This window comes from Convolutriloba macropyga, chromosome 2 (genome assembly GCF_964194025.1).
Source record: "Convolutriloba macropyga chromosome 2, txConMacr16.3, whole genome shotgun sequence".
NCBI lineage: Eukaryota > Metazoa > Xenacoelomorpha > Acoela > Convolutidae > Convolutriloba > Convolutriloba macropyga.
This window is the reverse complement of record NC_134469.1, coordinates 19,053,310-19,069,593: the sequence shown is the minus strand read 5'-3', so window position 1 is coordinate 19,069,593 and position 16,284 is coordinate 19,053,310. Positions and strand designations below refer to the sequence as shown.

General features: G+C 34.1%; 1 protein-coding gene and 1 pseudogene across 2 annotated transcripts in view; both read right to left on the bottom strand.

Moving 5' to 3' along the window:
* Nucleotides 1-16,284, bottom strand: part of LOC142357659 (isocitrate dehydrogenase [NAD] subunit gamma, mitochondrial-like) — a 545,753-nt gene that overhangs the window by 188,555 nt on the left and 340,914 nt on the right. The window lies entirely within an intron of this gene.
* Nucleotides 11,669-16,284, bottom strand: part of LOC142334845 (uncharacterized) — a 65,689-nt pseudogene continuing 61,073 nt past the window's right edge.

The window sequence follows — 16,284 nt, the reverse complement described above, 5'->3', positions numbered from 1 at the left end:
TGACCGTTTGCGATTGGTTTAGACGGCAAGCGTTTGCATATAGAAATAGGGGCCGGATTAAGGACTTGTACAGCGGAAGTAAACTCTCCTGATCAACATTCAGGTTGCTTAAACGCTGCAGTTGGAAGATTCGCTTGTTTGGTCTGCTTGTGATGTCTTTACAATGTCCATTCCAGTTTAGTTGTTTCGTCATGGTTATTCCTAAGAACTTTGATGTTTTCGCTTCCTCAAATTGTTTTCCGTTGATGTTTAAACTGAGACTTGTTTGTCTTTTCGAAAGGTTTCTGAATAGCATGTACTTTGTTTTGGCCGGTTTTTTTTTTATTTTCAAATTATCACACCACTTTATGAGAGTGTTGAGTGAGGCTTGGAGTTTGCTTTGTATTACCTGACTAGACTTTGACCTATAAAACAATGCAAAGTCATCTGCAAACTGAGAAATTTCAGCTGGCGTTTCTGGAAAGTTAGAGACATAAATTAGGAATAATATGGGCGCCACAACGCTACCCTGGGGGACCCCGGCTGTTGGTGAGAACTTCTCGCTTCTCGTATTTTTAATTTTCTTGTAAACATTTCTTTGTGAGAGGAAGGAGTTCACCCGTTTGATGATTTTCGTCTGTATTCTGATTTTACGAATATTAATATATATCTTAATATATTATCTATTAATATATTAATATATTAATATATCTCTGATTTTACGAATTTTAATATATATCGAAGGAATTAACGCCTCAAAAAATGGCAGAGGGGTTCTAAAAAAAGCATGCAAAAATACAATCCATTATAAACCAATAACCTTGATTTGTAGAAAGAAAACTTTGAATATATTTCGATTTGAAGCACATTTTGGCCCAAAAGGCTTATATGGGCCACTGAAAGAAATCTAGTTAAAAACTAAAAAGCCTATTTTATCAGAATGTTTTTAATAGATACACGGATACAACCTGCTTAAATTAACTCATCTGCGGTGAGGCTCTGGAAGAACCCGGCAGAAGTGACAATGAGTTGACAAAAAAACTAACTCTGTCCAAAAGGCCAATGACGGGCAGAGAACTGATCCGCTGGGCATAAAAATCGATGACTCCCCCACCTTGATCTGGACCATCTAACCAACTTATACCGGTGGCGAAAGTCCAGGTCTGCAGACGATCGCAATTGGAGCTCTATCACGATCTAGCACCAAGTTCAACCGGCATTATGGGGGCCATTTTAGATTGGTATTATAAGATTCCGGAACAGTTCCTGTAGCAATACAATGGCATGCATGGGCAGGTTAGCTCAACAACAAAAAAGAAATCAAATGAAAAATGCGGCAAGAAGGACAAAAACCCTGGCGGCACTAACAACTCAGGACAATTTTGTCAGGTATGCAAAGATATGCGCCACAAACTAAAAGAGCGCAAGACCCTAGTCGAGGCCAAAAGTTTATCTTGTAAGATCTTACAAGATTCTTGCAAAAAAAGTTTATCTTGTAAGATTCTTGCAAGAAAAAGTTTATCTTGTAAGATTCTTGCAAATGCATAAACCAGTTTAAAAAAGCTGGAATATGAAACAACTATCCAACCAAAAGCACAATTGCTACAAACTGAGTGAATAGACTTGCAAAGCAAGTGTAACGTATGACTTTTTCAAAGGTACAACACGATGGCTTTCCTTATAACTTTTTTGCGGGAATTTCCTTAGTTCTTTTTAACGTTTTTGCGATACAATGGAGGGCTAGATATAACCGAAAGAAGGTTTTACTTGAAGCAAGATTGTCCGAAACAGCAAAGAAGGCAGGTTATCAAAAAAAATACTTAGAGGCCACTATAGTCGTGGAAGTTAAAATTTTGTTTTTTTTTCTGTTAGATTTTTTTGACAGCATATATCATCCGACCATGCTTCAAAAAATCCGGCGGTGATATTTTTTAGTTGATGTGTATAATTTTGCGTGGTAACTCGAGATTTGTCAGAAAAAAAATAGTTTTTGAAAAGTTTCAGTAAAAGTTTCAGTCTTTTTTTAAAATGACAAGGAATCCTGTCTTTCCTCAGCTTTCTTTTTCAAGAAAAAGTGTATCTTGTAAGATTCTTGTAAGAAAAAGTGTATCTTGTAAGATTCTTGTAAGAAAAAGTGTATCTTGTAAGATTCTTGTAAGAAAAAGTGTATCTTGTAAGATTCTTGTAAGAAAAAGTGTATCTTGTAAGATTCTTGTAAGAAAAAGTGTATCTTGTAAGATTCTTGTAAGAAAAAGTGTATCTTGTAAGATTCTTGTAAGAAAAAGTGTATCTTGTAAGATTCTTGTAAGAAAAAGTTTATCTTGTAAGATTCTTGTAAGAAAAAAGTTTATCTTGTAAGATCTTGTAAGATTTTGGAAGAAATTCTTGTAAGACGATGCATTGTCTTGTAAGATTCTGCCAGAATCTTGTAAGATCTTACAAGATAAACTTTTTTCTCGACTAGGGGAGGGTTTGATTATTGCGTCTAATCAACGTCGAAAGTGCTTCTCATCTATCAAACAAGATACAACCAACAAAAACCACTCCAAATTATACAAGAAAAGCGAAATAACATTCAATTCACGTCAACAAAACACATCTGCATCCAAAAATGTTCCTGGGGAAAACATACTATTTGAAGAAATACGCTCACTCGCGGAGCGCAACCCAACAGAACAATCAGAATATGAAGTTGGAGCAGTGTCACCAGAAATAGCATCAGTTGTATTAATACTATTTGTTTATTTGAACAGTGCATGTTGTTCCGATCCCCACTTTAGTGGGGATGGAGGAACTATATCCTCAAATGGATTTTTTTTGTTCAGACAATCTTGGCTAATCGATATATTCATCGTAGGGAGTTGTGAGTGGTATCATTAAAAAGCCCATCCAGCGCAGAATGTGGAATTAAAAAGATTTTTTCAAGTCTCGTTTTTTACAGGGATTTATCGATGTTTAAAATTTTGTGAATATTCGACAGTTTTTATTCACATTTTCAGTAATTTTTGCTAAAATTTGCCACAATTTAGCTGATATAATATAAATTATGTTAAGTTTTTTGATCAATAGAGTATTTTTGGTTGCTAGAGATAGAAGAGCATTGCTGATTTGTTGAATTGGAGTTCCTCCGGCCAAAAATTTTAATAAAATTCGCACAAAAAATTTCAGACCTTTTTCATCAAAAATTGCACAATATATGCTTTTTTTGATACACTTTGTTTTAGTTTGCCGAAAATGGAGACCTAGAAACCGCTGACACAATCACCGAAAAGGGAGATATTCGAAATTTGGGCCCACTATACAAGCCTTCTGGAATTAAACTTTTGACGTTTTTTGCAAACTCAATTCGATAATTTCATAAAAAGCGTCATTATTTTTTTAAATATTCGAAGTATTTCACCCAACAAATGGTTTGATTCACAATTATTTGAGAAACTCAGGCAATTTGTTGGGTGCGCGGCAAAAACAGGGATTGAATTGATATTATCATCGGTTCATATAATCAGAATTTTTTAAAATTTTTATTTTGCGGCTGCCTTTTTTTTAAAAAATATTTGCTTTTTTTAAGGTTTATTACTGATCAAATATTTATTAAGGGCTCCATTAATGAGAACTTCTATTCACGTGAAAATGAGGCCAAATGTACATATAGTTTGTTTTCAGAGAACATAATGGTTTCTATATCTTTGAAGAGTTTCTCTAAAATTTAAATAGGTTTTTCTGTTTAGCTTTCAGTTGTTATTTTTTCGCAGTCCGGCTACTAAGACTACACGTCAACGATCCAAATAGCTTCTTACTGAGGTGCAACTGAACATTTACTAAGCATTCGGTTGTTACCTGATGTCTCTTATGTCATTGAATGTATTTATTTGCTTTAAGGAAGTTTTGGTGATTTTTGAACTCGTCAATTTATTGTATTATATCTGTCAACTTTTAGCTTTTTCTCAGTAAATAAAAATTGAGCTTTATTTCTTACAGAATACAAACCAATTGTGTGGCGGATTGTTTCAAACGAACGGTTTGTTTGTTTCGGTACTACGAGTTCTTATAAAAGTGTTGTGACTTTGTGCATAATTGCGCATTTCTGCTGTTATAGCTGTTGTGATAAATTGTCACATCGTTTAACAATCTGACTGAAAAAAGCATTATACAACTTGTAATTGAATACATTAGTTGTTTGCAAAACATATGGCTTTAACGGCTTTCACATCTTTCTCCTGCAGAATTTGTTAGTTTTTTTTGCCCTCTCTTTGTTGTTATTTTTTGTTGTCATATGCTAAATATTCGGTAATTAAAGTTCTCAGTGGCCAAAAATAATTTTATAAATGAACTAAATAACCGATATTGGTATAAAACTAATGGTTTTTGATGACTTTCAATTTAAACTTTTCACTTTATTAATCTGATTTGCGTTTTTTCTTATTGTACAATATCGTATCGTTTTTGTGACTTATTCTCAGTACTGAAAAATCTCCTGAAAGTTCTGTTGAACCAAACAATATTTTTTTGTTTGTTGAACATGTTGACTGATGTCTTCATGGCTTAGACAATTTGTTTCAAAAGAATTTTGTGAAATTTAGATACTCTTCAATTCTTGTGCTTTTCTTGGTTTCTTTTTGAGATAGTCGTTTTACAATAAGACTTTATGATGATGCTAAAAGAAGTCTCAAATGAGGAACGATTTTCTTGCCGTTAATTTTTTGTAAAATGAACGTCTTCAACACTGTGGTTTCCTTAATTTTTTGGTGAATATTTTTAGTTCAGCTTTCATTTAAGGTTATTTACTACTTTTATTACTTAAACTCACTAACAATAGGCGCAATCAATTTTCAAAAAAGTTGCAAGATAAACTGTCTACTCTCCAAGTCGATAGCTTGTGTTGGATTTGGTTTTTGAAAATATTTGTTTTTTTTTAAAAGAGACATTGGATATCTGAGTTTTGGTAATTTGATTTCTGTTAATTTGTAACTCAGCATCTCTATAGACAAGTCACATCCCTTATATATTGAACTACAGTTTTTTCTGAATAACAATTTCATTTTCTTAAAATGTTCTTTGCTCTTGGTACAACCAGTTTTCATAAAACTTTCATGATTTTTGTATATTTGCCCATTTTTGTAGGTTTTTGGTTTCTGTTAACAATATCACCATAATAGGCGATCTTATGGTCAATTCAAGAAAAAAACTTTTGAAAATTTTTAATGTTTTTGGACAGCTTAAAAAATAATCGGATGGGACATCGTTTTCTTGCAAATTTTTTCGTGCAGATCTTTTCGTGCAATTTTTTATGTTTTTGCCAGTATTTGGCCTTCTTTTTGTAGTAATCTGACATCTTCTTGATGATAAAAAGTCTAAATCGCTCTCTATTGAGGCATAATAAGATCTTTCAATGATTTCATTTGATGCATAATGTTTCTAATCAGTTTGACATTTACTCTTTTTCCGAAAAGGCAATGTTTCATTAAACTTCCCTCTTTTGCTCATTTCATGTCGACTTTTTACCAATTTGCATTGCGTAAAAGTCTTATATTTTTTCCTAGAGAAGTAAAGCTTAATTTTCTGTAGTATAAGTTTTATCTAATGCGATTCTGATTTGGCTATTAATGGTTTTCAAAAAATGGACAACGAGGTTTATTCCTAACTAAAACTTGTAATCATTTGATTGTTATCGCCGTCGTTTCAGGTAGTCAAATTATCTTTGTCACAGGTGTCATTGGCCGTTTAAAGTAGTGTTTTATCCATATAGTAATTTGTTGAACGAGATGTTGATATGTTAACTTTTTGTCTCCTCCTCATTTGGTAGAGAATTAAGTGAAAAATGTAGATGAGCGGGGTCGGAAATTTGTGTGCGAACGCACCTTACCGAGCCTCATTGTTGGTACTACTTTCACATGCATGCTCTTGATTTAATCGATGAATATTCACGATAATTCCTATCAAGTCTATTCCTTCAAATAAAACTAAGAAACACTGTTTTGTTAGGAGAAGAAAATTTCATACAATATTCTATTTGTGCCATTTTCTTCATTTTACTTTACCCTTCAACAATATTTTGTTTTGTTAGCACCATTGTTTTATAACTTTTCTTAAGTCTGTTGTAGATTTCGGTCTGTTGTTATTCACTACAGTCCTAATGTTTTTTTTAAGTTTTTTCACCTGTCGTGCATTCCGCCTAGAACATATTGTCGTCTTACTATATTACTTTCCTCTTGTTATTCTATAGAAGATGAGAGAACACAGAAAATTGAAAACTTTGGTATCAAATTAAAATTAACTCGAAATCACTCCGGGGATCCAGAAATTCAAATTTGTTAGTCTGATTTGAACCGCGAATCATCACAGCTCTAATATACAAAATTTGTGTAAGGCACTTACACCACAACACCATTAGTTCCTGCTGAGTTTCTTAATAACTAATTTGTATTTTTGTTATGAAGCGTTTTGTAAAGATTGCCCTCAAATGAGCTCAAATTACTTGGGATTTTTGAACTGGATTTTTAATTATTTCAGCGCTTTCAGCGGTATTATGATAAAATTTGGGAAAAAGTCGCACAAAATCTAGGAAGTTTTTGAATCGCCTGCGTCGATGGAAAAGTCTTTCCAGCTTAAGAAATTGTTGATTTTATACGTAGGAAATAATCATTATGTTGGATATTAGGTGGACAAAGATAAAAAAACTTTCGTTTTGTTTCGTTATAGTCAGTATGATCGAAACTGAAATGTTTGGTTTTGAAACTTTAAATGCAAAAAGCAGAACACACAAATCAGAAAATTGAAGCTGTACAAAAAAATAAATGAGCCCAGTGCGCGACCCCGCGTGAGGACTTCCAAGATCATCTTTTCTTTTCAGGAACATATCAAAATCTTGTGACTGAGTGATTGGTGAAATAAAACAGTGCTCCTCTATAAGTGTGAAGGTTTCGAAGAAATATCAGGAAACTTAAATTGCCACAAAACTAAACTTGAATCCTTTTCTAATTTTTTCTTGGCGCTCTCATTATCTTACTGACCCATAACTCACGTTTCAGAAGTGAAATTCTTTGAGCTATCGAAATATGATTTCAACCTCCAACTGTTGAACTCGATTACACCAAGATCATCTTCTCCTGAAAAATACCGAGATTAGAAAATCAAGTGCGGGACTCGGAAATTTAAATCTTTTCGCATGTCAATCATGTGAAAAATTTTAAGGTAGCTGAACTTTCCCTGTATTTTTTTTGCATAGTATTTTTTGTATATTTTCAATTCTACTTTTAATTCAAAAATCAAGTTATTGCATTATTTTAGCCGTGTTATCGACCACAACAATGGTGTCCAGACCACTAGCAGACAGACAAATTCTGGATCTACAGAATGCAGAATAAGCTACTGCGTGGATTATGTCTTTTGTGGCGAAATGTAGCGCAGAGAAGAAAAAGAGAAAGATCAACACAGATGGTACTATAGTGGAACTACGGGTAATCAATCTCTCTCTTTGTAAGTTCGGGCATTTCATAATCTTAGGAGCCTAATGAGCCTTAGGAATTTGCAAGAAGTTTCCAATAAAGACATCAGATTGGCGATTCAAATTTTATATTTCTCCTAAAGAGAGAGTAAACACGGCGGAAAAGGCTAAATTTATGTCTGTGGTACGAGGTGTAGGGAAGTCAGATGACAGTTTCTTGGGACGTCTATGAGAAGACACACGCAATTGTCACTTAAAAAAACTCAAAACAGCGGCCAATCCTGTGAAGGAGTTAGTGAAAAGAAAGTTTATATCAAGATAGAGGAACACCGAAGCGAAACTTAGACTACTAGGCGGTATTACAAAAAAACCAGCTAGGTTGGTTACAGAAACGAGCGAAAGCTTACAGTTCAGGAGTCAAGAAATGGCTTTTGCAAGCTATTCATCAGGCGAAAAGCCTTTTAAGGAAAAAGTGGGTACAACTTCGCAAAGACCTTTCGAAAGACAAAAAAAGCGCTTTTAAAAGCAACAAAATTAGCATTAGGTGTGGATTTGAGTCACATTTTGGAAGATCCTGTCCAGTACTATGTATACAACGGAACACTTGTGAAAAATAGGGTCATTCTCAAAATATAGAAGCGATCAAGCAAACTCAGGTAAGCATAGAAAACAAAACAACTGTTGTGAAGAATAAAACAATTCCTCAGTAAGAATCTCCAGGAGCGGAGAAGGGGAAGTTTTATACTAAAGACAAGATCTCCAACATGTCTGTGTCTTGGAAATTTACCTTATAAATCACTGCAAAGTAAAATGCAGGTAGACACAATTGCGGTTAGCACAGTGATATCACCTAAAATATAGACTAAGCTTGGAAACCTCAGTAAGATAGTATGGCGCGACATCTCGAAGCTGACGTTTGTCATCAATTGCTCAGTTACTCATCTATTACAGTTAATCGAGGGTGCTTCGGGGATCACTTAATGTGTGACGTCGAGTGGAAAGGAACCACACACACACTCATAAACAACTAGCAGTTGTGCAGTCTGAAAAAGAATTTGGACTGCTTGTATGAGACCTTTTGCCCAACTACGGTGTAAACTGTGAAGGGTTATAAAGCACAGGTGAAGCTGATATCAGAATCACAGCCAATGTTCTAAGAAGCCAGAAAAAACACCTAACTCTTCTTTACAAGGTCACAGAGACGCTGCATTAGATGGTAAGGCAGGGCAATCCTGAAGGGTAGAGCCAGAGTTGTCAAAAATGCAACTCCATTGGCGCGGCAGAGAAAAGAGCGTGGCGAATTTAGATTTTGTGTGGACTTGAGAGTGCCTATCAATGAAAAGGTCATGGATGCGGACTACCTAGTACTAGACATGGAGACGATCTGCCACAAACTAATTGGGGCCTCAAACTTTGCCAACATTGATCTATCAGATATCTACTATCAAATTGAACTTGACGATGAATCAGAAAAATATACACAACCAACACACCTCACGGACTGTTCCAGATGTGTCGCCTATTTCAAGTATTGAAAAACTCTTCGTCAATCTTCCAGAATAGCATCGCTTCAATACTCAGAGGAATCAAAGTTGTTGTGATCTCTAATTTCGCGACGTGTTGGTCTATGGAACTACAAAAGAGCAGTTCGGAAAGGAATGCTTGCATTCAGAGGTCGACTAGGTGAGAAAAACCTCAATATCAATAAGAAAAACTCATTTTTTAAATCAATAAGAAAAAAAGCGTCATTTTTTAAGATACTCTATTTCAATTGAGGAAATAGCACCAGATCATGTTATAACATAAAAAGTTCAAAAACGCTACCTAACAACAAACAATTCGAATCGCTTGTTGGGTTATAAAATGTTAACGGAAGAATGATTCCTGACTTTGTAACAAAAACGCAAATTCCCAAAAAGAAGCAATTTCCCATGGGGTAAAAAGTTACAAAACGCTTTCGAAGACACAAGAATGAATTATGTGCAAACCCAGTTGTACAACCAAACAGTTTGCAGAAAGAAACATCAATTACTTTGAAAAAGCAATTGACGGGGTTTTTGTCACAAGAACTACATCCAGCTATATGTGTAGCGGGAAAAGATATGTGCTACAGTGGAGCAACACTAATTAAACAGAGAGTGTGAAGCACTGGCAATTGTCTTTGTGGTCACAAGATTGGAGCAATTTTTTCTAGGAAGACTATTTAATTTACAGCAAACCACGAACCCTTCAAATATCTCTTTGTACCAGACGAGATCACAAAAAAACATCAGCTAGAATAACAAGATAAACCAAAGGTTTCATGGGTTTCAACTTTGAGTTGACGTACACAATAGAAGAGCAGATACCCCACGCAGAGGCTTTGAGCAGAATTGAATTTGATGAAAGATGACAAATCCGACAACGATTAACTGATCTTCGCAGTCAATAACGTTTACTTCGCTCAGAGTGATTTGCTGACCCGAGCAGAAATCAAAATCAAAACTGAAGTTGACAAAATGTTCAGAAGCAAAAAAAGTTTCGAACAGGAAAGATGCACTGACCATACACAATGGAATCATCTTTTTTGTTCCATTCATTCCACCCGAACTACGACACTTAATTTTCCCAAAAGGGCCTGAGACACATCCTGGGAAGACTGCATCTGAAGCATCAGTCAAAAAGATAGCATGTCTGCCTGGCATTAACAAAAGTGTTCAAAATTTTGTTAGTAAATGTAAGAATTGTTAAATGGAAAAACCTAACTTGCGAAAAACAGTCTCAACGTGGTCAGAAGCCGAAGTTTGGGAACGGCTCTATATGGACTGGGTGTAAGTGAAGGACCAAGGCAATATACGCGTAGTTGTTGGCGCAGGTTCTTGCTGATTATAAGTTTTTTCCGCGGGAAATAGAACATCAGAAACAGTCAAAATGTTTGCTTTTCAAAATTTGATAATTCCTGGGAGTATCTGAAAATGGTTCTTATTTTGTAATTGGCGATCTTAAACAGTGGTGCGAATTATTGGGATGTAAGAAATTGGAATCACTATTGGATTAGCCGAATGAGCAGTTCAGACACCAAATTGCTAGACGACTAGACGGTGACAATGAGAAAACTGACAACCATTGGATCAGACCATATCTCAATCAAAACCACAAGTTCAGAACACAGACGTGGGACCCTAACATCAAGACAAAGCCTCTACAGTCACATCAACTGCAGAGCATTGGCAATCCGAGTCATCAGAGCCTTCACCAAGATCAATCAGAAGTAAAGAACAACCCGACAGATTTAGAGGACCTATGCCCACAAATTATGCTCACAACATAAATGGCGACAAAAGTGATCTTGAATCCTATTCTAATTTTGTCTTATTATCTTATTGACCCATCAATCACGTGTCAGAAATGAAATTTTTTGAGCTATGGGAATCTGATTTCAAGCTCCAACTTTTGGACTTGATTTTAACAATATCATGATTGCTTCTCACGAAAGTACCAAATATAGAAAATCAAGTCTGGGCCTCGGAATTAAAATCTTTTCGCTTGTCAGTCATCTAAAATATTTCAAGCTAAGCTAAGTTTTCTTTGTATAGTTTTGCATATTAAAGTACTATAAATACGAGCAAATTTTTGTATTTCGGCAAATTTAAAATTGAACTTCGAATTTATCAAAGAAAAATTTCAATCGAATTTTTCAACCCGTGTTGTCGATCACGACAATAGGTAAGGACTCTCTATTCTCCACATAAATAATTTGCTTTATTATTAACAAGCGTTTGTAAAGGTTGCGCTCAAATGAGCTATTTTTTTTAATTTGGCTATAAACCATCCATAAAATAATTTTAATTCAGAAATAAATAAAGCTCAATAAATTTCGCTTAGTAATTTTAACTCAAAGATTTCAGCTCAAAACCCTTCCGCAGTGTGCTGAAATGCATTTAAATTTTATGAAAATTTGCCGAATTTTTAGCTGAGGTTTCTGAACTAAAGTTGAAATTTTTGGACCTGAGGTTTTTGAGCTGGACTTTTAAAAAATTTTTCAGCACTTTCAGCGTATTTGCTTCACAATTTTATTTCGAACAAAAAAGCGGTGAGAAAATTGTCCGGACACCTCGACCTGAAGACCTGGATTTAACCTCAACTTACACGAAATATGCTCAACTTAAGAACGAACCAATTAATACGAGCCGCTCAAATTTAAAATGACTATTCATATGCCATCCATGAAATCTACAACAGCTTATCAAACTTGCAAACCAAAAGTTCGAGCAAACTGGTAAATTCACAAGAAATTTATTTGAATTTCGGGGAAAATATTGACAAATTGATAGGGTTGAAGAAGTGCATTTTGCGTCGAACTATTTCATATTATTCTTTTTTTTCCTGAAAGGAAGTGCTTTGAAGAATGCCTCTCTCATTGGAGTAATAAACATGTAGATTGGAGCTCTGAGAACTGCCACAGATCCAGCCACCTGTGACAAGTACAGAAGTCGAGTATCCTGTATAAAAAAGCGCATCTGAACACTATAACACTTTTAAAGAATTTACAACCCAGCGCCCTTAAGTTCATTTACATTGCGCTTATTTGTGAAATTTGGCGACAAGCTACAGACATTTATTTTAAATTAAAAATCAGCAATTACCCTAGTTCAAAACTAATGCCAAATTTGCAAACATTTGAAAAATTTTTGCTCGATGAAGCCAAATGTAAAAAATTGCAAATAATCTCTTTACAAAATAATGTTAAGTTTGCAAAAATTTGCAAACGATCGGTCGAGTTTTTTCTGATCGAGCTCTGCTTAATTCAGCAATCTGGGTTATTTTCCTGACCCTTTCTCTGAGATTGCTTAATTCAATTGAAAAACGTTTAAAGTACATCTTGTAAAGAATATGTGTGATCGAATCACCCTTAAATGCCAACTACTAACGGTTAGGGACAAAAATATTCAGACCTGTATGCAAATATTTGTAAAATTAATGCATTTACAAAGTTTGAAAATTTCTTTATAAATAATTGCAAATTTTACATTAAGCTTAAACTAGGGTAGTATAATCGTACGTTTGTCACCATATCCCACATTGTAAGGCTCTTTTTACATGAATTAAGTAAGATTCGTTTTGTGGAGTTAAAGAGGTAAAATGGTTCAAATGGTCCCCTTCAGGGGCCGCTTGCTCCTAATTAACGTGTAGGTAAATTTACATGAACTGTCAATGTATTTCGGCGATCTTGCACAATACCTGTATGTTACCTGAATGTACCTGGCTGCAATTGATGTTAAAATTACCGAAACCTGAAAAACATCACTCCAATTTACCTGCACAAATTCTTTTTACGACAAATCTACTTGCACACTATATCTTAAAATTTTAAGTAGTCTAACCGTTAGTGTGATAGAATTTGAGAAAAACTGGCCCAAAATCTAAGAAATTTTCCGACGATTTCCAATATGTCAGCGAATAAATTTTTTCCAGCGTAAAAAATGTTGACTTTAAACGTAGAAAATAATGGGCACATTTCATTTTAGGTAGTCAAAAAAGAAAAATCTTTTACGTTATTTTTTTGCGTTGTAATCTGGAAATCTCTTGTGAATAAGTAGTAAACATGCCTGGTTCTCAAACGTAGAATTGTCTGGTTTCGAATCTAAAAAAATTTGAAAAATGCAAAATTCAGACATTCCAATCCTAATAATTCAAACTCTAGAAAAAATAAAAGATCTATCTTTTCTTCTCAGAAACATATTAAAACTTTGAGATTGATGAACTCAAAAAAGTGATCCTCTAAAAACCAGGACTCTCTATTCTCAAAATATCTACTTTTAGCTCGTAATATTTTAAGTTTATTACGAGCTAAAAGTTCTCATTTTGAAAAAGAGCCTCAACTACACGAAGCAGAGAACACATACTAGTTCAACACATACATGAAACAATTTAACGGTTGGTTCCAAATCTTGGAATATTGACGATTGTCTGCAAAGGGAAATTTTTCCAAGTAGTCAATTTCCAAGTATTCAAAAGCAGGTGGATGCCATATTTCGAAAAAAAATGTTACATTAGTAGTCTCACTTCCAAAATACTCTTCAATAAATTCAAAAGACCCTTAACATTGATTCTTAATGGTTATAATAATAAATTGTTTACTGGTGTTATTACAGCAGAATACATAGAGCACTTACACAGTTGATCAATACAAAAAAAGAGCACCAGAAAGATCGCCATTAGACCATTAAGGTCCGTTTTCAGGCGTCTCATAGTCGGAAGAGAAATTTCATGTTACTTATTTCAAAGTTATTCAGTGGAAATCAAAATTAAAGTGATAGCGATAAAAAAAACAAGGAAGGTTAGTGTTAAAATGATTTCAATTTGGTCATACTTTTTGATGAATAAATTTTCTAATTTAAGCCATAAATTAACCTAGTGAGTTGTTCATTCAGTAAAAAATAGTTTTCTAGCTTTTCGTGAGCAAAATTATTTAACTGTGCGCTGCTCAAATTTTTCACTTTTGTTACAAAATTAGAATCCAGTTTGAGAAAAACGTTTAAAAGTTTTCGGATTTTACTTGACAGACTGTTATCGGAAAAAGATGAATTAAGGGGGACAGCTTTAACACGTTTTTCGCATGAGCACAGTTTTGACAGTTCATTTTGTGTAATGAAGTGATTTATGTCCATGATGCAACTTTCACGTCTTATGCATTTTGTAATCAGTTTGAAAACTTCGTACAGATGTAGCTCCTGGACCGAAAAAACTTTGTATTTCTCTCTGATGAGAGAAACTGAGTCAAACTTTTGAACAAAAAAGATTACTCTCAGTATTCTATTAATTTTCGCATCGATTTTCTGCATCGTAGCTCTACTGGCAGTACCATAGACTAGAATCCCGTATTGAACCACTGGTTTAACATAAGTGTTGAAAATCTTGATCAATTGGCTGCGATATAAAATTTTTCTCAATTTATAGAAAAGTCCGCAAAATTGTACCAATTTATTTTCTACGCAATTCGAGTGTTCTCTAAAACATAATTTTTTGTCAATCGTTATGCCCAAGTAACTTAAAGGATTTATATTTTCAAAGCGCGCTTGCCGTTCATTGTAAAGACATCACTTCTGTCATGCTTAGTCTTAAAGGTTATGGTTTTACTTTTATCCGCGTTCAGTGTAAGTTTGTTCAATTTAAGCCAGTTTTCTGTTTGAGATAAGATCTGTTGATGTTCCCGACAAGCATATGCTTTATTTAATTTTGTGTAAACTGCAGTATCATCAGCATAGAAAATGAAGTTCGCGCATGGGCTGTTGGTTCTCAAATCATTTATGTAAACAATGTAAAGAAGTGGGCCTAATATAGACCCTTGTGGTAACCCGTATTTAACTTCTGTCATTTGCGACTTCCTTTGTCCAGACTGTACAAATTAATTCCTGTTTTTCATATAAAATTCCAAAACAGTATATACAGGACCCCTTAATCCATACATTTTACACTTCTGAAGCAGAATTTTTCTGTCAATAGTGTCGAAAGCTTTACGTAAATCTAAAAATGTGCAATAAATGTGCTCCGTATAAGAACGTTTTGATGATCGCATCAGCTCAACCAAACTGCTAACTGCGTCAACAGTTCCTCTTTTCTCCCTAAGACCGAATTGTTTGCTGTTTAAAATTTCAAAGTTTTTAAAATAGTTAGAAATACGATTGAGAATACTTTTTTCAAAAATTTTTCCAAGAGTTGGTAAGAGAGATGTTGGGCGAAAATTATTGGGTTCATTTTTTCACCTTCTTTATGTAGAGGTATTACTGATGCTATTTTCAATGAGTCCGGAAAAATGCCTTCCTGAAAACATGAGTTAATCAGTTTGGATAGGTAGCGCGCGATTGAAACTGCTACAGATTTTATAAAGATATAGTTAAGATCCATATAATCTTCGCTGTATTTTGACTTAGAATCCTGGATAACTCTAAGCACTTCTTTATTGCTCGTTGGTAACAAAAACATAGATTGAACTTGTTGATTTTTTAATGAACACTCACTTTGTCTAAACTTTTTATTCAATTTTTCACCAATTGTTGCAAAGAACTGATTGAAATCGTTTACTTCCTTTTGGTTGAGATTTTGTACTTTTTCACGCTCATTTCCGCTAAGATTTCTTATTAATTGAAAAAATTTTCTGTTTGATTTTGCTGCATGTTTTCCTATTATTTTATGATAAAAATGTTTTATTTATACTTTCACCATATGTTTAACTTTTTTACGTTGTTCTTGGTACTTTTCTTTGGCCTCTGTTGTTTTTGATTTCATACTTTCTCTTAACATCCTATTCTTTTTTGCAGTTTCTCTTTTCAATTGGTTATCAACCCAGCTGTGATGGTTTTTATTTTTTACAACCTGCTTGGGAAGATATCTGTCCAAAATTGAATTCAGCAAAATTTGAAGCTCTTCAAACTTGTTATCAATTGTCTTGTATTTCTCACAATTTTCAAGTTTTGATATTTCATGACTCAAAACAAAATTTATTTTTTCAATTAGGGAGATATCTTTAAGTTTTTGCCAGTTTCTTGAAGTGATATATTCAAGTTTGCTTTCCATCTGTGTTCCTGTCTGAAAACCAAGAAATACAGAATAATGATCAGATATACATGTTTTTTTGACTTTTAACTCTGCTGTAAAATTGCAAAAAAGATGTCTAAGGTTGATTTTGAGCATGTGGTTTCTCGCGTAATTGAATTTTCATCAATTATTTTCATTTAACATCCTTTCATAATTTCCTTCAACGTCTCTTGTTTCTGATTGTTCTTTAAAAAATTGATATTAAAGTCACCACAGACGATATTATAAGATTGTGGTTCTATTATCAAACTGTCAATATAACTTTTAATTTTTGAAAGGGTTTC